An 11,154-nucleotide genomic window follows, 5' to 3' on the forward strand; every position below is an offset into this window, starting at 1 on the left:
TTTTAGTATTTTGATTTTTAATTCATATTTGTATTTGGAGCATTGCAGCCATCTTGAATTTTGTCTTTGTGCTATATGAACTCAGTCAATACATTAATAAAGGTCTATTTGCTAACTACCTAAATTTTCCTGTTGATAATTTATATAATGTATTATTTGTATTATTTAAATTTCATAACTCATACTCTTAACTAGCTTTTTTTGTTTTTGTCTTTGTTTTTTTTTTTTTTTTAACCCCTTCAAATTTGACATTTAGAGGTTTTACTGTATGTATATTTCTTAAAGTATGTAATCCATAATAGGTATACAGTTAAATTATAAGTATTTTTTCCAGAGATTTTTAATTTCTAATTTTATAAATGTGATAATGATGTATTAAAATGATTAAATCATTATTATGGAAAATTAATTATAAATCATAAAATGTTTTTGTTGTGTAAATTATATGAATAACCATAGTGTGTGAACAAAAATATTTTAGGATAATATTTTTGTTGCTGTCATTTTGTTTAATGTTGTGTAATAAGGAAAATTTTGAAGAAACTGTTGTATGAATAGTAAATCTGAAATTAAATAATAAATTACATCTAAACAGATAACATCAAACATTGTAGCAAGAGCAGCAGCAGCAACAACAAGGCAATTGAATTTGTAAGGAAACAATAGGTAATAGAACATGGGATTTTCAGATTTGGATTTTTAGCATTGTTCATAAATTTGTGCAAAAAAACCTTGTTATTATTACTATTATGATTGATAGAATTATTGAACATGGACAATCATTTACATTGAATTTCATACATAATTTAAAGTAGGCAAGAATATTATTTCAACATTATATGGATAAAATAAACCTGATTTTTGCATTTACATGATATTAATACAATATATATGTAAAACTGTAAAATTTGATCAATTGTAAATCTTCATGTATTACCAGGAAGTTCATTATACTCATAGAAAAAGCACTTTGATATGGGTTATAGCAGATTTCATTAATTGTTCTTTTGAGAGATTTATCTTATAGATCTTATTTCATGTTCTGATAATGTCAAGCTCTACATACATTTCTTGTTTAACTCTTATTCCAGTCTTTTAACACAGAAACTGTCATATTGATATTGTAAGATAGACTCTTTTATATAGATCTGCATGACAGACTATTTTATAGTTGGTAAAATTGTTACAGTTTCTGCTTAGTTGTATATATTCAGATTCTGTTGACTTTGTATTTTGAATTATCATAATTTCTTATTCTAGATTTATTAAAAACAGTTTATGCTATGACAAAATTTTAAAAAAAATCCAGCAAAAACATTTAAAATTGCCTATGGCACCATCTGTTGTGATATTTTATTTAAAAAACTTTTTATATTCTTAATTATTAACTTTCAAAAAAGCTTCATTTAAAGGTTAGATATGAGTTTTATATTAAAAAAAAAAATAAATGATGATAATGAGTAAAATCTTAAGTTCAACCCCACTCAAGATATGATGCATGACTTCATTATCTTTTCACCTCTTTGATCTTTAACCACCAAAATTTAATAAGATCAATTATCCAATATACAAACCTTCCTGCAAAATTTCAGAAATTTTTGACAAAAAGCACAGGAGTTAAGCTTCAAACAGGATGAACATAATCATGCTTTCACATATGCACACAAACACAAAAAAATCTATACATACAGAAAAAAAATACCAAATTTTTTGCATTTCTCAATGTTTCAAGGTTTGAGTCCAAAAATGTAAAAATTGTGGGGGGCCAATTTTTGATCAATCATAATACTTTTTCTGTTATATATAACAGCTGGGAAGGTAATAAACATAACATAATGAAGTCATAAATCAGTAATGAATACAAAGTATATTTATATCATATGCTTAAAATGGATTTCATTTTGTGCTTTAAAAACTTTATTAACTTGTGTATATCATATATCTTATGTTATTTTTTGAGATTATTGATATATGCTATTATTGATAACTAAACTATATAATATGTTTGATTACTGATATATAAGATAATATAAAAAATCTGAAACAGTATATAGGGATATTATGCTAATTGATGCAACTTGAAAATATGAAAGAGAACTCAAATTTTTGTAAAAATGTTCAATATTGGATCAGTTTGTATTTCCATATAATATAAACAAAATGGCAACATTTATGTTATATATCAAATTATTTTTAGGCTTCAATTTTAATTCATTAATGCTCAGAAAAGATCTACAATGTTTAGTTATTTGGTTAACAGTGGCATGTGGTGACATTTGATGATAGGGAAGCTGTTTTTCCATAAAAATTATAAACAAATACTGGAAATGACAAAAATAAACAGTTTATTTATTTTAATTCTAAAATAGATACATTGACATGAAATAAAGATATAAGAACTTGTTTATGAAAATAATCACACAATATGTATTTATATTTTAGAAAATACAAGGGACGTGGCATTTCCACAGCTTCCATGGACTGCATGCCACTGTTGGTTAATAATTTCTAGATTCTGATTAATTATAATTCTAGAATCATTGTAATACATGTTATATATAAGGATAATTATTTCTTTTGAAACTCTAGAATTGTGGCTTTTGTAATAACTAACATATTTATGCTGTATCTCACCATAAGTAGACCTAGGTCCTTAGGATCTAGAAGACCAAGATGTGGTTTAACTTATCTTTTCTGAATATTTGGTAAGTACCATTCAAGAAATTTTTCACATTCAGTGGAAATGTGATACTATTACATTCTTGAAACAGGAACTTCTCATAGAGATCTTGATATAACTATAACTATGGCCATTATTTCAGCATGTATAAATGAATAATAAAAAGTAGGCTTTGCATAAATTTTTTTCTTTGACATAATACAATAGATTGATTTTCAATGAATCACAAATAATCTCTATTGTGATGTATGATGTTTCAGATTGTCAGATAGGGTCAATCCATCTATTCATTTCATAGTAGATGAATATTTTATCACAGAAATTTAGATAATCATCAATTGTTTCATCGTCTCAACTTATTCACTCTTGTTTTTATATATTAAAAAGTAGTTATGATTAAACTGACAATACTCAGTATGATATAGAGAAGAATCTACTTGACAGATTGCAGTGAAAATTGATTACCTTAATAGGAACCAAGAAGAAAATTTGCAAATAAAAAAACATTTAATTAGTTGTCATGCCACCAGGTGGCATTGGTGCATTAATTAATAATGCATGTTATAACATGCTAATTTCTTGTGATATTGCAGCCACTCAAATGTGAGGTGCATGAAGCACAGTAGAAAGTGTGATGAGTTCCCTGTAATTGCTAGAAGGAATTGCAGAGGTATTTGCAAGAAAAACCAAGCATTGCTAGTGAACTTTTACCAAAATGGCAGGAATGCTGCTGCATTATGTCATTTTTTGTCTGAATATCATTGAAAGATTTAAGAAAAGGGCCTTTTGTCACTAGATGGCTGAAGAATAAGATAGAGAAATTTGAAGAAACAGGCAAGTTGGGTGTGACTCTGAATAGAGGCAGATGACCTGTTGCAATGAGCAATGTATATGATGTCTCACTTATAGTTACAGAAATTCTGTTGTAATCAGAGCTACCCATAATTAGTGCAACATATCCTGTCAACTGCAACTTCCATGGTTAATTGTCTATAAAATTCTACAGACCATCTTGAAATGGTATCCTTTTAACTAACATTCAAAGGGTGCATTCAAAGCAAACAGCACACCAACTTTGCTTTGCAATTTCTGGCAAGATTGATGGACTAAGGTACATTTTTCTTATGTGGAGATGTGAATACACATAATTGCCATATAAGAGAGACTTACACATCTGTATGCTATGTATGAAGTGCCCCTATAATCTATGTAACTGTATGGTGCAAGTTTGTCACAAACTTTATAATCAGACCATTTTTATTGAGATTATGCCTGAAGGCCCTAAGCATTAATTGGTGAATACAGCTTGTTGCTCAAATCTTTGCCACAAAGTTATCCTGGATTTGCAGGAAAGAAATTGCCTAGCTTCTATAACCTTCATGCAGAACTTATGTCACATGTACATGTTGCCATCCCATTTTGCACATTTGGAAACACAATTGTTGCATACCACATTTGCTGAGGACAGGTTAATTTCTCAAACATATTTTCTAATGCTTGGCTACCATGTTTTCCTAATCTAAACCCATGAATTTATGGTTGAGGTTATTTGAAAAGTAGTATCATTAATTAATTTAAAATAACTAAAAAACAAGAACTTTCACTAAAAGTTCTTAATAGCAGATTGAGTTGATTTTACTAATTTCTATTAATTCTTTATTGCATTTTAGTTTAATTATTATTTTTATAATGCTTTAAAAAGAGTATTGTTATGGATCAAACCAGGACTGTGGAGTCTGAATTGGAAGCAGATTTGTTGCTAGAGGAGTTGGAGTCAGTAAAAATGGATCAACTCCAACACCTGTTTTTTTTATTATGTACTTTGTATTATTCTCCTAATAGGCACATTAACTTCCTATCTTGTATTATAGGAGCCTCCTCATATACATTATCTTATTTTATGATGAATTCCCTACTTTATGATCTTTCTTTTCCTATCATTAATTATTGGTGATTTTTGTAGAAATTTATATTCAAATACATTCTGTGTTAAGTAACTCTAAATTTTTATTGTCAAAAAAAAACTGGTACAAAATGGTTTAAGATGACTCTGGTTAAATCTAAACTTTTTACTTTCCCAGCTGTTATAACATAGGGTAAAAGTATGGCAATCCAACAAAAAGTGACCCCCAGATTTTTACATTTTTGGACTTAGGACACCTTGAAACATCAAGAAATGCAAAAAAAAAAAATAAGATTAATTTATGTATGTATGTATGTATAGATATTTGTTTGTGTGTATGTGTGTGTGGGGGCACGATTTTGTTCACCCTGTTTGAAGCTTAATTCCTGTGCTTTTTGTCGAAAATTTCTGAAATTTTGCAGGGAGGTTTGTTTATTGGTGGGATTGATGCTATTAAATTTTGGTAGTTAAAGGTTGATGGGATGTGAGATAATGGGGGTCATGTGTATCATTTTTAATAGGGTTGATGATTTTACTCATTATTAGCATTTACAATTTTTTATAAAACTCATCCCTCAAAATTAAGCTTTTTGCTTTTTATAATAGATAAAAATATAAAGTTTTTCTAATAAAATATGATAACAGATAGTGCCACCAAAATTTTAAATTTTGCCAGGAAAATTGAGCAACTCATTGCTGGTTTATTGAATATTTTGTTTTCCAAATGTGGTTGTAGTTTGTATGCCAATGTGTGGTTGAAGATGATAGTGATGATGATGGAAAAAATATAAGTTCTTTCAGTATTGATAGGAATGCCTGATGTTTCACTTAGTGGTGATGAAATGCCATTCTGAGTTAATATAACCAAAGTATATTAAAGAAACAAGTAGCGCACCTTGAATAACTCCAGTGAAAATTTTAATAGACTAAAAATATTTTTACCCTACTTTTATGGGTTTCTCAGTTGGAACAACAGATATTTAAATGGAAAAGAATACAAAAGAAAGCATTGTTAAACAAATAGAACACACCATCCAATGCCAAATATTATCAGGCTAGAAACGGCTATAATATTAATAATTTATAAGGCAGTTAGGCCCTAGAGTTAGGCGTTAGGTGCCATCTCTTGATAAATTTAATAATTATACTTTTAAATAATTTAGAACTACTGGAAAAAAGAATCGGCCTGGAGCAGGACTCGAACCCGCAACTCCTGCTTACCATGTAGATGCGTTGCCAATTAGATAGCCCGATAATATTCAGCATTGGTTGGTGTGTAGCTTTATAATATATCAGGTTTAGTGATGATGTTTGTTTAAGAATATAACATGTGTAAAATTCAAACTCAATAGAAATAAGAAGTAAAATAAACATAAAAATAAAAAAATATATAAAAAACGTTATAGGACCAAGCAAAAGTTAGTTTATACAGTATAATGATTTCCATGCTATTGATAGAGTTGGCATTCCTGTAGTTGATATCACTTTTTATTTACTCTAAAAGTTTCTAGAATCTCTCAAGTATTTGAGTAAGTGATGCTTTCCTTGGAGGGCCTAATGATTCTATCCTCATCCTACAGTGAAGAGCAGAATTATAAGCCAGTGTAATTTAAAAAAAAATCTGTTGAATTATTTAGAATATATGGATAAAATTTTACATAATTATTTAATGTTGTCTTCTAATGATTTACATCAAATAATATTAATCTATTAATCCAAACATTAATTATGCAAAAACAGCTATTTCATAATTTGTATGTCTTGAGCTGCATTAGGCCCTCCAAGAAATAATGCAAAAAGTCTTTTAATTAGCATATTCTGCAAAAAGCAGGATTTTAGGATAGAGGTGAGCAAACATATTGTTTTGTTCTAGCAGTTAAAAAAATATAAATAAATAAATAACTAAATTGCCGGATGGTACATGAGTTCTGGACATGTTTGTCCCATAAACTTCTTGTTATACCTTTGCCACTTTGCCTTGCCTGAACTGTTGCACCTTTCTCAGATCTCTCTTCAGCAGCATCTATAGTATAAGAGCTTTAATTTGATACCTGTCTCATAGTTTGAGTAAACAGCAGGGCTAAAAATAAGTCTTGCAGACTCATATCCTCTTTTAATTAATATATAGATTATTTATTTTTTATTTCTGTGGAGTTTAAATTTTACACATATTCTGTTTTTTAAATGGTTTTTTGATAAGTTTTTTTTAATTTTTGCTGTTCTAACTGATGATGAAATATATGAGAAGGTTGAAAAAAATTTATTTTTCCTTTCCTATTAAAATTTATTGCTGAAGTTGTCCAAGGTATGCTGCTTATTTCATATGGATACTTATCTAGTTTCAGTAATTTCTATATTTCAAAGTATATTTTAACTTCTATGCATTTGGAGCTAGAACTGTTTTTAAGATGACCAAGACAAAACCTTTCGCACTTGTTTCTAGATGTTTATACACGAATACAAATGTTTTAGGCCTTCTTAATAGGCCTTCTTCAGCCATTGTCAAACTAAATAATGTAAAACTTTCTACAAAATAGTATTGGTGCTTCAAATAAAAATTTGATTTTTAGTTGATACGTTAATAAAATATAGAAATCTAATTGCATAAATTTATCAAATGACAGATTAAAAATATTGCATTTGACAAAGGTATAATGTATCTATTTTCTTAAAATACAATTTTCATACAATGCATTTATAATGCAGTTTCACAGTATAAAAGCACAATGTTTTCACATAAAAATTTTGAGAATTTTATAAAAGTCTTTTCATATTAAAACTATGTGCTTACTACTTATTTCTTTTAAATAATGAACTTTAACCAACATTAATTTAAGTTTTTCTTCATCTGTACTATAAATATATAGCATTAAAATTATAATATTAATCATACAAAATGTATTTTTATTTTGTATATATCAGTTCCCAAGATAAGATTGATAACTTTCAAATTTTACTGCTAAGGCACTGTCATTGTTTGTAGCCTGGGTCATTTTACCATATCAATATCTCATTTCCCATAGCTCTAGTTCTCTTTGTTCAAAAGTTATTTGTGTGACTTAGGACTGTATCATATACACTATATACAAACATAAAATAAATTAACTCAGTTTTGATAGTCAAACATATTTAAAAATAAGACTAAACTATATTCTGTACTTTAATTAATTAATTTAGCTCAATTCTAGTCTATGAATAAAATAGCTTTTAGATATGGTTGGATGTTAAGATTTTATGAAGATTATTAAAATATCAATGGTTACTATTTTATATTGTTGGAAATAAAAGTAATATTTTATGTAATNAACTATATTCTGTACTTTAATTAATTAATTTAGCTCAATTCTAGTCTATGAATAAAATAGCTTTTAGATATGGTTGGATGTTAAGATTTTATGAAGATTATTAAAATATCAATGGTTACTATTTTATATTGTTGGAAATAAAAGTAATATTTTATGTAATTGACTCTTAATTCAGTCTATATTTTTCAGAAGAATTATAACTATATTCTGATTTATAATTAAATAATTTTTATAAAATTTATCATTTATTATTAAGAAATGCATTGATGTATAAAATAAATAAGGTTATATTAAGGTCAAAATTAAGGTTTTATTAACAGATAACAAGAGTATCAAGAATGAAACAAAGTACCTATAAGACAAAGCAAACAAATCTGAATTAATAGACCACAAAAATAGTACAAGAGAAAAAATGTTATTCTCCTAACAGGTTTGTTTTCTTGGTAAGATAGAAATCTTGGATCTATTAAATGCCAGAGATAACAGAAAACAGAACACAATATTTTTTGACAAAGTAAACATTGACAAACTTTATGAAATCTAGTAGTTTCTAATTACTTGATTTTGCTATCTAATGGAGTACGATGGTAACAAATTATGTTTGAAATATAATATTTATTTTAGATATAAAAAAATTATTTAAATTTTCCATTACTGGTTTTGTTGTGGATTTTAAAGAATTAAAATCTATTGGCTTTTTTCTCAGTAACACATCATACAAGGAGCATTTGTTGATATATGTTTTAACAAATGCTTCTTGTGTGGTGTGTTACTGAGAAAAAATCAAATAGCTTTTAATTCTTTAAAAAAATTATTTTCTTTCTAGACATTTCTGTGTAGATTTGATAATGTCTGAAATGGCTAGCTATTTATAAATAAATCTTTATAAATAATTAGTAAAAAAATCAATATGTTTTAATGCTTTATTTTTAAAACTATTTAATAAATAAATTGTAAATTATAAATATGATTCGACAGCATATAACTATGAACTACACTTGCAGTTCATAGTTATATGCTAAGGGGAACTATGAATTACAGTTATAGTTCATAGTTCCCCTTAGAAGTGACTTTTAACCTTATTTATGTTTAATCAAGTTAGTTAAAATATATTTATAAAAATACTTTTTCATTACAAATCAAAAAAATTTTCTGACATTTTAAAAGTAATATTCTAAAATTAAATCTTATTTATCATCATATGTTTATGTTAAAATTCAATGAATATTTTATTTTCAAGTTTCATAAAGTAGATATAATATTTTTACTACTACATTACAATATACTGTAGAAAATTATATCATACTAATTTACATAACACAGAATAACTTTTTTTTTTACAAATTAAATAATTATTGAACAAACATTAATATTTTTTAACAAACATTAATTATTTTTTATTCAATTTTTAAAATACATAGATATGTATTAACAAATGTTATTGTAAGAATTGAGATAGAGTATACTACCATATACCGTATTCCTTCCCCACAGCATGGAAGTCTTTTTTCAAAGTATAAACTTACTTTCTTCTCCCCCTCCCTTATGTTGTTCCCCTTTTTCACATATTTATGGCAATCCCCATTGTTTCAAAGGCAGTGGGAGTAGTTAGCTTGAAGATGCCCGTTTAATGCAGGCAAAAATGTTAGCACTTCCCAACTTTTTGCTGGTTATTTGGTTTTTTGTAGCTTTGTATCTACCATATTTGTTTCCTTGGTTTAGGGGAATTGTTATTTTTCAAAAATAATCATTTCATTTACAAAATTTTCCAAGAGAACAAAACAAAAGATAATTCATTTTGTAATGAAGTTAAGTTTCAAATGATTAAACTGGTTTAATTTTAGGAATGCTTGGTTTCAGAATTATGATTCATTCTATTATGTTTTAGGATTTTTTCATTATTTCTTTAGTATAGTAACTAGATAATCATATCATATATTATTTTATTAAAATGTTTATTCATTATTAAAGCAACCAAGATGCATAAAAATGCATCAAATACATAACCAAGATTTGATTGTACAGTTGATATTTGAATAGGAAAGTAAAGATTAGCTTACTACTAATAATCATATTGTGCATAAACTGGAGAAAAATGCTTAATTTTTTACAAAAATGCATAAAGTATATGTTGACATATACTTTTAGAAAGATACCTAATATTCACTGTTAGGTTGCAAAAAAAAATAGGTCACCATACTTTATTTGGGACTACTTTTTACTTGTTATGTCTACTTCTTGAGGAATTTTCAATTTCTCAACTTTTTACACTGGCAATATGTTTCTACAGTTCTGTTATCTAATGATTGTCAGTTATTCAAGTTTCCAATTTTCCTAGCATGGTTAAAAAGTTGAAAATGGTCATTTTTAGTACTTAGAATCCATGGAATTTGTTGAGTTTCAGTAGAAATCAGTTGACTAAAATTACATCCAAAGTACAAAACAGTTAAGAAAGCCATGTCCTTCACAAGGACAAACTTTAGCAGAAGCTTCAAAAACTCCAGCAACTAAAGAAATTGTGGTTATCACTTACAAATGCTTTTGCTGTCTATGGAATATTCCTTCATGTATTTTGGAATTATACTGTGAGCATGAATATCAAAGTATATTTCAGATGGTGTTTTGCTATCAGGGAAGCTATCTCGTGCAAATACCTGAGTAAAATAGGAAGAAAAGAAATTCAAAAAGCTCATAATATTTTAAATGGAAAAGATTTCCACTTTGAGGTGGTCATTAAAAATGAAAAAGTTGTGAACACAATTATTTTTTTTTTTCCCCCCCCAAAAGACACTGTGGCCAGGTTGGCCTTTTACAAGCATCTTAACAGCAAATCAACAATTTTATCACTAAGAACCAATATCACTACAAAGTTTGCCAATAAATTCAAAAATTCAATACTGATGCCATCATAGTTTTAGTTCTGAAATCATGTGAGGTAGTAGAAATAAAATTATCAAATTTTTTAATTTTGTAACTGATAGTATGCTCCATATGGCGACAACACAACAAAAGCTGAAGGCAGTTATAGATGATATATGTATGATGTAGCATCTAACTTTTCAGGAATTATTTAACTTACAAATTTTTAACATCCTTTAAGCTTCAGTACATCAGATTTACTATTTTATATAATCAGAATAGGAAAAATCATGTTATGCAATCAAAAATGCATAATTTAAGTGAAATTAATGCATAAAAAGTCATTCATATGTGTGTTGTAAACAAGATTATTATATTTTAAATGGTTAGATATGAGTTTTATATTA

The 11,154-nt window shown here is 27.2% G+C and overlaps 1 protein-coding gene across 5 annotated transcripts in view; it reads left to right on the forward strand.

Annotated features, from left to right (window-relative positions):
* The window catches only part of LOC111637663 (JNK-interacting protein 1-like), a 36,654-nt gene that overhangs the window by 7,722 nt on the left and 17,778 nt on the right, over nt 1-11,154 (forward strand). The window lies entirely within an intron of this gene.

This window comes from Centruroides sculpturatus, unplaced genomic scaffold (assembly GCF_000671375.1).
Source record: "Centruroides sculpturatus isolate CEXI.00-Female unplaced genomic scaffold, Cexi_2.0 scaffold1027, whole genome shotgun sequence".
NCBI classification, from domain to species: Eukaryota; Metazoa; Arthropoda; class Arachnida; order Scorpiones; family Buthidae; genus Centruroides; species Centruroides sculpturatus.